This window comes from Anomalospiza imberbis, chromosome 14, assembly GCF_031753505.1.
Source record: "Anomalospiza imberbis isolate Cuckoo-Finch-1a 21T00152 chromosome 14, ASM3175350v1, whole genome shotgun sequence".
NCBI lineage: Eukaryota > Metazoa > Chordata > Aves > Passeriformes > Viduidae > Anomalospiza > Anomalospiza imberbis.
Genome location: NC_089694.1, coordinates 17212783 through 17226144, shown reverse-complemented (window position 1 = coordinate 17226144; position 13362 = coordinate 17212783). Strand labels below are relative to the sequence as shown.

Genomic DNA, 13362 nt, shown 5'->3' with positions numbered 1-13362 from the left:
AATGAACTCTGCAGGAGCAGGCGATGGAGGAGGCTGGTGAAGCCCTGGCTGCTGAGTGCTGTGGGGTGCCCAGCACTGGCTGTGTGGGGAGTGAACACTCACTAATGACTTCGTGGTTCAGAGCGACTCAGCCCTGACTTAAACTGAAATGGGCAGTGGCAGGAGAGCTGTAAACTCACAGGTGCACTAGTGTCATCTGAGGAGCACACACGAGGCATACGTGTGAGCAGCCAACGGGAAAAGCTGTGTCTTTCTAAAGACTCCCTGGATGAGTCAGCCATGCCCTGTGACTGAGCACAGGGTTCCTTGTGGTGCAGCCAAAGCTTATGATATGTTTTGTAGCCATCATCTACTTGTTTTAATACACACTTGGCCTGAAGTTCTTACTGAACTTGCTGTAAGACCTGTGGGAGTGGTGGCACAGGAGCTGAAGGAAACATTGGTTTACCAGGTAATGGCAGCACAGCCAACTCAATTCAGCCAGTGCTGCTCTTTAAAATAGGTGCAGAAAAGAATGTGGCTGTAAAAAAAAACTATATTTGCTGTATAGTATAGCTGTAGAAAAAACTATACTTGCTGAATCACCCAACTGTTGCCAACACAGTTTTTGAATCCCAGACCCAGTTTTGCCATGCAGACTGTACAGCAAGGTGGGCAGTGGCTGTGAGTGTGGTAATGAGTATGAGGGGATGTCCTTGGCACTGTCTGAGTGCTGAGCTGCCGTTCAGCAGAGGTTATCTTTGCCAATGAGAAGCTGGGATCAGCCTGGCTGAGGCTGATTGAAGTGTTTGGTCACCCACTGGCTAAATATCTGTAAACAGAGGAAATGAAATAAATGTTATTTAAAAAACCCAAACTGACCTAGAGGATAAAATCTAACTTTTCTATTTTTTCCAAAGGCTTCTCCAGCAGTTTGTGATTCTTTCCAAGGACTCTATACCTTCCCACCAGCCTTAGGGCTGACAAGGTATGAGAACAATATAATCTATAAATCCTCTATCTTGAAGGTCTTCTCCCACCTAAACAATTCCATGACCCCATGCTTTTATAATCTGTAAACTAGCCAGGACGAATTAGGGACAAGTTTGATGCAAGCACCTAAACTCTGGTGTTTCAATCCACTGAAAAGTGAGTGTTTTATGCTTGGGAAGTGCAGAAGTGAATCCTTTAAATGTGTGTGACCTTTTCTGTAAAAGTTGCCTCAAGTCCAAGGTGCAGCCAAGTCCCTTGGTCACACACACCTTGACACCATCTTATTTCTGAGGAGCAGGACCAATGTAAGGAAATGCTCACACAACTGAGAATATCTGTTAGTCCTGGAAGGAAGATCTCTAAAAATGTCCAGACTTCAGCCTAGATGAATGTCTGTGGGTCTCAAAATCTTGGGCCTGCCATTACAAAGGGCTCTATAAAGAGGTTGGAAATGGAGAGGCTGCTGCAAGTCCCATGGATAATTGCCTGGCTCGGTGTGCCATGTGCGGGAAGGTCACTTCACACAGGCAGTGCAATTACCTCCTGGACAAATGGAAAATGAAATTGCAACCTTGTGTGTGATTGCCAAGAAGGCAACCCAAAGTGCTGGCTATGAGCAGAACCTCTGCCCTCTGCGTGGCAGGAAAGCTGGCACTGTTCTCCCTGGAAACAATGCATTTGAAAACGTCCATCTTTTAAAATGTGCCCTTTCAAGGTGTCCAGTGAAAGATGATGAGCTGCTGTTTGCAGTGGTTTCTGCAGCTCTCAGTCTTGCTCTCATCACCTGAGACCTCCCAGGGTGCTAGCGGGAAGCTACAATTCTGACTGAGTTGAAGCAGAGCCCAAGCTGACAGCAGACACAGGGCTTAGCTACAGGGGATGTGATGCATTGGAGAGGGATTGAATGGTTCTGTGCTCAGTGATGGAGTAATCACTGAATAAGTGGGGTTTTTTCCTTTTAATTATTCAAATTAGGGGCAAGAATAAACAGCATACCAGCACTATGCTGGCCAGAGTGTGTGGGTTTCAGAGGACACCGAGGTGGAAGTCCTGTCCCGTTGAAGGTGGAGGCAGATGGTTGACAGGTCTGATAAGCAACAAAAGAAAATTCACTGAGAGATGAATTACAAAATTTTCTTAAAACCTTGGTTGTAGTCACTCAGCATGTAAAAAAACTCTGTTAGTTTTGACTTTACTCCTTATTTTGGGGAAGGTAAGGAGGGATACAGGAAGCACCTTTAACTTGTACTTCCTGTTGTGATTCCTTGTGTTGTTGAAAGCAAACATTTGGCTTAAGGAAGATTTGCACAGGTGTAAAGCTTTCCTTGTATGAATATTTAAACAAATGGGGGTCTGTCACTGAACTGCAATTTAGTAAATTGTTTATCAGGCTTTGTTGGGTTGGAAAGCATTTCTTCTGTTAGGATATAAAATAAAAGGATTTATCCTTAAAATAAATTAATCAAAAATCTCTTGTGAAAATGCTGAAGCTAAGTGGAAGGTTTCCAGAAAAATTGAGCATTATTATGATTTTTTTTAAAGTGTGTGTAAAATAATCCAGTCTTCCAAAAAGATGCTTGAAGTTGTTTGGATAGAGTTGGCATCTGCCAGAGTCGAGTCACACATAAGATAACATGATTGACCATTTTTGGCATGGGATGGGCTAAATTGGCTCATCTGTTGGCTGTCAGTCTCTTCTGAATTAGATCCAACGCTTTGTAGGCACGTTTCCATCTGGTTAAGTTTAGGACTCAAGCTGTTTATATATTAAAAAAAAGTATTTTGTACCAATAACAATTTCTAGAAAAGGGGTTTTGCTTATGTTTCATTTTGAAACGATTTGGTTTTCTTTCCTGGTTAAAATAACCTCCTGAAGAGTGAAAGATGATATGTCCATGTATTATGCTAAGACCCTTGAAACATGCAAATAAAATGGAAAGAAATTAAAAATTGTATATGTACATATTTAAATATATGTATATATGCATGCATATCATTCTGTAATATGTGACTCCTCTAAATTGGAAAACCAGATTTTAAGTCTGCTAATATTTTAACCATGTGCATTAGGAAAGGAGGATGAATACATGCTGTTACACTCACATTGAGTCTTTCTAAGATTGGCCTTGCATTATTTTTATTCTGAATATTTGCCATCTGGCACTGGGAGCTGCAGTATTTAGTGCCACAAATAATAATGAAAAATATGGTAATAGCTCGTGATGCTTTAACGTAAAAATATAAGACAGAGGGTATAAAGCTCTGGGCGTATGATCTTACAGCTGCCAAAGCATGTTGTTCCCTCTGCCCTTGTTTTCCATAAATGAGTCTTTGATTGGAGACAGCAGCAGTAATGGGAAAGTCATTGGTTAATGCACATTAATGAAACTGCGTTACTGGAGTTAATGAACTACAGTCCTGAAGAAAAATGAGCAGGAAAAACGCCAGGGTTTGTGCCATTGTGTTCAGGTAGCTGTGGCTGCACCCAAGACACACCAGGAAAATGTCTCTGACTCCAGATTCACCTGAGACAGAGAGGCCTCTGTCTTTTTCACATCGGAAAAGCCCCATAGAAATGCCTGGACTTTAAACGAAATTGCCTTTTCCTTCTCTCTCCCCCCATCAAAACACAATGAGGAGACTGTTGCATATTCAGCAAAGCTGTTGTTCTTGCTGCAGTCAAATTGCATAATTAGATGGGGCTTAACAAGAGCTGAACCTCGGTGATTGTGCAGGCTGAGGCAGAGGTGAGACCAGCTCATGGAATTTACCCAGGTGAGTTGCAAACCAACTCAGGGAACTTACTGAGGTGTAGGTGCTTCCGGAGAACAGTTCCAGGATGTTTGGGTTCAAAGGCAGCGGGCATTCCTTGAACGTTCCTTTCAGAGAACAGAGGAATTTACCTTTATGACTTCTGTGAGATGGGTTTATTTTTGAAGACTGGCCAAGCAGCTCTGGGGATGGCAAGAGCTCTGTGGTCATGGTTTGTGGCTACTCTGTTGGCATTGAAATCAACCCTTTCCAGCAGCTCTGCTCTATGGGACCTCTGGTCACCACTGCAGCATCCTCGGCACTGAAACAAGAGAGAAAAGCACAAGGTGCCTCTGGGCACAAAGAGTTTCATGTTTCCTAAAGAAAGGAAATAATTTATAGAACACTACAAGTACCAGCTCTATCCACGATAAACAGGGCTTGGCTCTGCTGGTCTGTGCAGCTGCCCTGAAGAGCCACAGTGAAATGGGATGGATGGAATTGCAAAACAGAATTTGAGTTTCCAGCTGTTACCAAAGAGTCCTGACCAGCCCTCTGGGCTCTGCCACCTTCACCCAGCACTTCCAGGTGCCAGCCAGCTCGGCCAAAGCAGCAACAGGCTTTGAACCCTGGGATACCAGAAACTGCCCTGCCCCTCAGCAGTTCATCCTTGCCAGTCATGGATTTACTGCCTGTGAGAAGATCAAACCTGCAGTGAATGCACAGCAGTTTGTGACTCTGTGATGTCCTGATCCCTTTGCCTTCTCCAGGTTTTGTTCCAACCTGTGCTCTGGCTCACTGCAAATACCCCAGGCCATGCTTGAGACTTTTTGGCTGTTACTGGTTGCTTTTCTTCTTCCCTTTTTTTCCTTTCTCCCCTGCTAATCCAGTCACCTCCCCTGAAGTGGCCGAGGTTGTTATTCCTGCCAAGGGAACGAGGGCACACAGAGCCTTCTGTCCACAGAGCGCTCGCCTTGGCCCAGGCACAAACGGGAGCTTTCCTTTCCTCCTGTTCAGAAGGCACCACTGGGAGGTGTTTGGCCATGGAAAGCGGTAAGAGAAATGCACAATTTAAAGGAAGATTTACAATGTCAAGTTGAGATGTTGGGAGGAAGGTGGGAGAAAGGAAGGAATAGGCAGGGACAGATCTGGGGGGCTCAGAGCCCGTTAGCGGCACAGTTTAATGGGGCCAGAGGAGCCTCGGAGGCTGTGACCCTGCTGGAACTGCCTGACTTGAATAAGGAGGTTTTTAGCCTTGCGAGGCAGGGTTGGGTGTCTTTGGAGCCCGTCGAGGAATGGAGAAGCCCGGAAACTCCTCTGGGACCCTCCTCACCTTCGGTCCTTCCGCAGCTCTGTCAGGCACCTTGGAAATTTGTCTTTCCCGCAAGGTCAGCGACGGCCTTGAGCATCCTCTGGGTATGTCTGGAACACGGGGGCAAGGAGAAGGTGTGGGCTGAACACCAGCTCTGCTCCTGCAGCTGCTCTGAGACAGCGCTCAGGGGGGATGCAAACAGCCAGGAATGCAGGGGGAGTCTGTCTGCAGCCGGGGGCTCAGCCTGCACTGCTGGTTTGGGTGGGTTGGGATGGTTTTCTGACAAAGCTGTAAGGCTTGACAGGTGTGCCAGAGAGGAAAGGAGGAATTCTGTGTGGGCAGTCCATGATTCCAGCTCTCTTCTTCAGGAATGGCCTCAGACTCAGTAAGAAGGACTCATTGTTTGCAGGCTCAGTGTTATTTCCCACAGCACACTGCTGCTTTTAAATCACACACCAAGACCTGGGAAGGAAAGAGGAGGACGGGGAGGGAGTCCTTTACTCTCATGAGTTAAAACCCCATCTTGCCTCCTGGAGTGCTTCTCATTCTGCCAATGGTCTGTGTTTGACTGTTCTTGTTCAGAAGTTGGTCCTGGAATCTGAGAGAGTGGGGAAGAAATCCTCTCCAGCTAGTTGTGTTAGAGCGAGATGGGAGGGTGATGTCTCCTGCCACCCTGCTGCCTTTCTTTCTGAGTTTGTAAGATTCATAACATCTGGGCAGCTTTTTGCTTGAACCATGCTTTACCAGGCTCACCCAAGAATGTAGAATTTGAGATCTGAAAATCCCATCTGTGTTCTACTTGTGCCGTGGGCAAACCAGAATCTCCTGGTGGACCTCTACCTCTGGTATGGTTTAGCAGAGGGGCTGTGTATGGCAGAAATTGCTTGGGCCACAGAAAAATAAGGATTTGACACATATTGGGTGTGCTGCAGTGAGACTCCTACAAATCTGGAAAAGAAGGAATCATGAAGAAAAGAAGGAATGATAGAAAATGGGCACTTGGAGACCTGGAAACCACCATGGCATTGGCCTCTTGTCATAACACAGGTTCTTTTCTCTTAGACTGATTCCTGCTTCCTAGAGAGACCAGCAGGCAGAGGATCCTGGCTTATATCCATGTCAGGGCACATGGATTCTGTGTGAAGACAGCTGGAAGGCTGGGACAGATGTAAATGTCTGATCTGCTCCGTGGTACAGGTTGCAGTGAATGATCACGGTGCTGGCTGCAGCAGGAGCTGCAGGGAGGGGCAGGAGAACATCAGGGCTGTGGGGCAGGGCTGGGCTGGCAGCACTGTCACCCCTGGCTCAGGGGCTGTCATCCCTTCCTGCCAAAAGGAGCTTTCTTAGCACCTTGTTCTCACACCTGTGAGCCTCTATTCGACAGCCTGGAAAATGAATACCCTGCCAAGGGTGCCCTGTCAGTGCCCCTTCCACATCTGTTTGTGGCAGTACAGTGCACAGACTGTTAATTTTTCAGATTGCCTGAGATGCTGTGCAGAACTTTATGCTGCCTGTCGATTACCATTGTGGTGGTTCTGTAAGTGAAGGACCTTCACTGAGTGGTGTGGGTAAGTGGAACTAAAGGCATTATATTGTTTCACAGCCCCAAGGATAATCTCTGAGCCTCATGTTTGTGTTCCCTCTAAAATACAGCACTTAAATAAATACTTGGGTTGTCTTTCTAAACTGGATCCAGGTGCAAGGCTCACTTAATTGAACGTGTCTTTTCATGTCCACCAAGGCCCTCCCCAGGTTTACTTCTAATCTTATCTTGGTGATTATACTCAGGTGATTGCCATCACCTCCAGCACACAGCTCCAGTGTGGCACCTTCCCAAAGGCATTGGCAGCAGCTGGGTGGGTCTGCCAGGTGCTTCTGGTCACGTTATTCCTGCCCTGAGAGGTGCCTCAGCAGAAGAGCTGCCAAATTTGCTTGTGTGCCTTTGGTGACACTTCTCAAGGGCACAGCCCCTATGTGAGGTTGCTGAGGGCAAAACCTGCCCCCAGCTCATTCTGAAAGCAGTTCATGACCACCATCCACCTGTGTGTTTATTTTAGTGAGCACTGCCAGGTGTGCTGTCACCGTCTCACCTGACCCTGATTAATTACTTATTTATATTACTCGAATCTTTCTGCCAAGAAAATGACGTGGTAGCGAAACAAAATGCCGCATTACAAACATGCAAAGGTACAGGGATTGAAGTGTGTAATTCCCACAGCAATGTGGTGAGGCTGGAGAGGAAAACCAGGGATAGGACTGGGAAGTGCTACTTCCCAGAAACTGACACCACCTCACTCAGTGGCCTTGGGCAAATAATTTACTGCTGGTCCCAGTTTCTGCACCCCTTCAGGCGTGTGCCCTGATACAGTGGGAATGAATAATTTATTCACATGTGATGTATGGCATGTCCTGGTCCTGGGTACTGCTGTCAATGAAGAAAAAATGAGATTAGTTCCTTATTTTGCAGTACTGAAGGTTCATGTGTAAAGTGCTCTGAATTCAGAGAGCATTCCATATGTTGTCATATGTTCCTGTTTTATTACTGCATGGATGGGGGTCTCTTGATGCCGTAGGAACAAGGACTAAAGTGCTTGATACTTTAATATTTTAGCCACAGAGTTAGCTAATCAGTTTTTAGACTGTATGTGTTAAGATGAAAAAGCAACTCAAGCGATAAGACTAGAAACCTCTTTTCAATATCACAGTGAACTTAAATAAACCTAAAGGCTAATAGGTGTGTCTGGTTTGCCTTCTATTTGCTAAACCATTCTGTTGACTCAGGAGATGAAACAACAGAAGTTTCCTCCAGTCCCCAGTGCAGAAACTCCGGCCACGGTGCACATGCGAGGGTGTCACAGAGACACAGGGCTGCGGTGGGGTCCTGCGAGAAGGGGAGGATATTATCGGCTCGCAGACTCTGGAGATGTTGGCTCCTGCCTTGACTGTTTGTCGCCCTCCTGCTCGGCAAAAGGCAGCGTCTGGGGCGTCCCTGCCTTCCCTTTGCGTGCCTGGCATCTCGGCAAGTCCTCAGCCATCCTGAGATGAGGCAGCCTCCTCCCGGGAATGGGCATCTGAAGGTAAACCACAGTTTTAGACGCTGTTATTAATAACGGGATCATGAAAATAAGTCAGAAAAGCCGCTGCAAGCCTTAAGGTGATTCCCATATCCACTATGGAGAACCAAGCCGGATGGAAGCGCTGGGAGCGAGTTCCACTCCGGGCTCCGGCCGAGCCGTGCGCGGGGGGTGACACCGGCTCGGGGCCCCATTGTCCCCTCCCCGCCGGCCCGGCCCGTCCTTCCTTCCCCCTGACCCTTCCCGGCGCCCATGTTCCCTCTGCCGGTGCCGCAGCCCCGGCCGAGGGTTCGGCACCTGCCCGGGCCCGGCGCCGGCCGCGCGCCCTTTATGGCCGGAGCGGGCGCGGTGCGCGCTCCCGCCGGGCCGGGCCGGGCCGGGCGCGGGGGTGCGGAGCGGGCAGCGGGCGGGCGCGGGTCCCGCTCCCGGCGAACAATGGCAGCGGCGGCGCTGCCCGGCACCTCCTGAATGGGCGCAGGCCCGGGGGGGGGGCGGCGGCGAGGAGGAGGAGGAGGCAGCGGCGGCGAGGCGAGGCGGGAGCCGCCGCCCCCCATCCTCCCTCCCGCCCTCCGCCCGTCCCTGCGCAGGGAGCGCGGGGCCGGGGGGCCCGTCCGTGGGGCGGCGGCGGCGGCGGCGGGGGAAGGGGCGGGGGCCGGCGGCGGGAGGCGGGGGCCGGGGGCGGGCGCGTCCACCTGCGCGCGCCGGGCCCCGGGCGCATGGAGCAGCGCTGAGCCGCAGCACCGGCAGCGCCCGGCGGGCGGGGGACCCCCGCTCCATCGCGGGCCCCGCGCCGAGGTGAGTCCCGCCGCGGCCGAGCTTCAGCCACACACACACACACACACCCCCCCCTCCCGCGCCGGCACACCGCGGGGGCAGCGGGGAGGAGGAGGAGGAGGAGGGGATGCTGATGGCAGCGCCGGCCTGCGCGGAGGCCTGCGGGGAAGTTGCGGGGTGTGCGTGTGTGCGAGGGTGGTCTGAGGTGACGGGGGGGGGCGGCAACTTGGCGCCGTGTCCCCCCCTCCCCGGGCAGGTGCAGCGCGGGGCGGGGGCGCCGCCCCGCCGGGCCCCCCGGCGGCCGCGGGGGCCGCGCTTACTTCAGCCTCGGCCAGAACAAAAACATAATGAAGGAGGGGGGATGGGATTTTTATTTTTATTTAAGGGGAAAAAAAAAAATAGCCCCAGCCCTGGGAGTAGCTGTCACCGCGCGCATTAAACTAGAGAACTGGCTAATCAAATAAAACTGGCTCATTGTCTGAAACTCTATCCCAGCGCAAAATGCGGCTGTGAATGTAATTAACCATCTGTCTGGCGGGCGGCGGAGCGCCGGGTCCGTGCGGTCGGCACCCGGGCGCTGCCATCCCCGAGCCCCGGGATGTGCCCGGTGTGCGTGTGCGAGGAGGATGCTGGAGCGAGGGGGGGGAATGAAATCCTTCCTCGGCCCCGAGGCGGGCGAGCGATGCACGGTGCGATAGATGAGCCCAAACAAGCCGTGGGGGACCGGCGGTGACCGCCGGGGCGATCGGTTTGCTGTGGGTGATGCTCCGCCGCGTTCCGCCTCCCGCTGGGAACCCGCGCAGGATGGGTGCGTATGTGGGGGATCCGCGGCCGGGAGCCGTGGGTGGATGCGTGAGGCCGGAGGGAGCGGTGCGCCTGTGCGAGCCGAGGCCTCAATGAGCCTCTTGCGGGAAAACAAAACGGCTCCGTGGTCCTTAAATCCTCCCGGAGGTTTTCCCCCCGTTTCCGCCCGGCGGTTTGCTCGTCCCCCCTGCCCCGCGCCGGCCCCGAAACCTCTGTGCAGCCATCAACATCCTGGTACTCGGCTGTGCCGCGCCGGAGGTACCTGCTGGCATCGCTGGAGCGGCGTGGTACTGCGGTAGCAGCGAGCCCACGGCACACGCTGCTGCCGGCGGGGCTCGGTGTGCCTCTACACACGCTCCTGCCTCTTGCTTTGCTGTTTAAATTTTTTTTTTGTGTGTGTGTGTGCGTGTGGTTTAGTAAAAGAATAATACGGAGGCTAAAAAAATAGCGGCAGCGCTCAAGCAGGTAGGATGCAATTGAAAGTCACTCCAGCTAATACCCCATGCAAGACTGCATTTGTTAAGGTATGTGAGCTGTGCAGAAGGCAGCAGTCTTTCGTGAATCACTTTTGAAAAACAAATACTTGACAAAAGAACCAGACCTGCTAAATGGATAACAATTATGTAAGCCTATAGTAGGTTTTGATGTATGTCAAGTCTGTTAAATAAATCAACCTGTTCAGTGAATAAATCTGCTCTGCACCAATGCTTTATTAAATTTTTTAAGGGGAATAAACCTGTGTATTTAAGACGTTTTTACTGATGTGTATCTCATGGCCAAGCCCCATAGCTGCCAGTGACACAAGACAAATCCGTGGGGAGGGTGGGGTGCAGGAGCGTGGGGAGGGATACGGTGGATATTAAAAATACACAAAGATGTGCATAAGGATTCCTAGTGATAAAATTCTCACTGATCCATGTCTTGATGGAGTATTTGCTTTGCAGTGGCAATGGCCCATACAAAGCTACATTGATTTAGCTTGCTCTGTTCACGATGGCAGTTCTGGTGAATAATTATTTTCCCAAAAGCCCTAACCAAGGGAAGAAAGAGAGTCCCTGCTTGGCCTACACAGTAGTACAGTATCTTTGAAAGCGCGTATCCGGCTGCAAATAAAGAGAGCCAGTTCAAGTGTTACTACACTCAGCAGGAATAAAAGGGAGGCAGAAAAGGGGAGCACCCGGCCGCCTTCCCCGTGTGCCTCGTCCCCCTTTCCCTCTCTGCTCCTCGCCCTCTGCTCAGCTTTGGGGGCAGGGAGGGGGGATTTTTGTGCGTTTGTTTTTCCTTTTTTTTTTTTTTTTTTTTTGTGTTTGCTGTTGCCTTTTGGAGGCGAGGCTCTGGCAGTCCACTTAAACGTTGAATTCTGCATGCTGAGGAGCCTCTTTCAGACTGAAAAAAAGAGAAGAGGTTGTGGCCAGTGGGTTTTAGCTTCCGTAGCTGGGACAGGGAGTACGTCTGTGTGGGGCAGTGCCTTGGTGGTGTCCTTCTCTTTTGAGATGCTGAGGCCTCGTGGATGTTTTTGTGATGGGTCACGTGTGTATCTTTCTCCTGGCTCTGCAAAGAAACATATGAAAAGACTCAAATGTGCTTGCAGGACCAAGAAGGCCCCAGGCTTGGGGAGAAAGTGTTCCCAGACAAAGGGGTCTGGCTGGGTTGGATCCTGGGTGTGGGACCCAACCACGGATGCGAAGTGCATTTTTTGGATATTGAGGCTTTTCCTTTGTAGCAACAACCCAGCTGTGCTGCTTTCCCCCAGCACAGCAGTGAACCATCCCCTTGAAGTTTATGCCCCGTTGCAAACAAAAAGCAGCATTAGGAAATAATCTTTTCCTTGGGCAGAATCCAGGGAGGAGAGCCATGGATGCTCCAGGCCTTGCCCTGGTCCTTGTGTGGGGGCTCTTTGATGCTGCTGTTGCTGAGTTTGTGTTTGGCCCTGAGAGAGTTTGGGTAGCTTGACTGTTTACCAGAGTAAAATTGCTATTGCTTCTCAGTAATGACAGCTTTTGGTCTGTGAGGGTATTTTAAAAAAACATATTTTGAGAATTGGGAGCAAAATAATCGTTATGTAATCCACCTGTTACGTTCAAAGTCCTGTTTTCCACCTGGGAGAGGATTGCACTTTTTTATTTTTATGCTAGATCTTTGTGTACTTTTAGCCCCGCTTGAGTTGGCTTTATAATCATTACCTGTGTATACAGTCAGGTGCTTGACGAGCCTGATTTTGTGGATGCTGCCAGCAGTGAGTAAATGAGCCATGTGGCAGAAAACTGAGCAAACCATGTTTTGTTGGTACCTTGCTCTTCCCTCTTTTCTCTGAGCTGGTCGTACACACCTGTAATGTCACCTGTGCAGGGGTCTGAGCTGTTCTAGAACAAGGGCCCACCTGATTTCTTACCTGTATGTGATGTGAGAGGCGTGGTGGGATCTCAGCCTGTTGGTTTTTTGATTTTAGGGCTCCTGGGTGCCATTACAACCAAACATTAAATAATCGCCATGCGTTGTGTTGTGTAGAAAGCAGCGAAGTTACAGATGCTGAAGATGATGGACTGCCTTGAGCAGCCAGGCATGGGGGTTTGCTGAAGGATGCACAAACTGAGTATAAAACCTGTCCTGCTGCCCGTGCCAGAGGGTTGGTAGCACTGCTGACCTGCCTGTGGACACCAGGAGAAATGGGGAGTGTTTGGGAAAGCTGAGCCAGAGCGAAGCTTGCAGGAGGAGCCGTCAGCTCTGCAAATGAGTGTTGAACCCTTATCCTTAGCAAATTCATCTTAGGAACAGCCAGGGGAAGTGGCTTTGGTGCCGTGGTGCTTTGGACTGTGGTGGTAGTGCTGCGTGGATTTTGTTTGCAGTTCAGGGGAGTAGCATGTAATCTGTGTAATGCTGCTTTTGTGTGCCTCTATTGCAAATTGATGTCTGGGGAATGACATGAAGCAAAGGCTCTAGACCAGCAGGTCTGTGATATTTTTGTAGCAATGTCTTTTTATTCAAAGCAGGTGTCATGGAGATCTTTCATCCCAGGATTTCTTTCATCCCTGGCGTTTGTTAGCTTGTGTTAAAACTTTAAATCTTGAGAATTTCTTCTGTACAGAAGGTGTTCCTCATGTTGCTCTGGCATGGGCTGAGCTATGATTATGCAGTCTCCAAAGAGTGACAGGGATGAGGTGGATCTGTGTCTGCATGGCTACGTCAGCCCTGTGAATAATCCAGGGACGTGGCCCAGTGCCCTGCAGTCACAGGCAGGGTCTGTGCCAGCTCAGCTGCAGGAACTGCACGGGGATCTGGGAGTGGGCAGCGCTGGGCGTGATGGCCCTGGGCAGAGTTTTCTTCTAACCCTTAAGCATTCAGAAGGTGATTTATGCCCAGCAGTCTGAGTTCGTATTTGCAGTCTTGTTTGCCTTTAAAAAAGCTTTTGACTATGAGATAACTGATTTGCTTAATTTATCCAAGCTCTTGTCTCGATAGTCTCCCATGATGGAAAATTCTGCTGGCTAATTGTTGCCTTTCACTGATCTTATACATCTTTGTTTTGTGCTGCATCTTCAGGATCTGGGTGGACGTGTCACTAGAAGTTTCTGATCAGTGATCAGTCTCCTTGTCTTGATTCACTGGTGTTGCTCCCTGCTGGGAGGGTGGGACCACAGTCTACTGGCCGGACAGCGTTGCTTCTGCTTGGACCCC

At 50.1% G+C, this 13362-nt stretch overlaps 1 protein-coding gene across 1 annotated transcript in view; it reads left to right on the top strand.

Annotated features, from left to right (window-relative positions):
• Positions 1-5133: 5133 nt before the first annotated feature.
• NEXMIF (neurite extension and migration factor) overlaps positions 5134-13362 on the top strand; it is a 167066-nt gene continuing 158837 nt past the window's right edge. Inside the window, 1 exon segment of the mRNA XM_068205190.1 lies at positions 5134-8112. The gene's annotated coding sequence lies outside the window, so the exon portion shown is untranslated.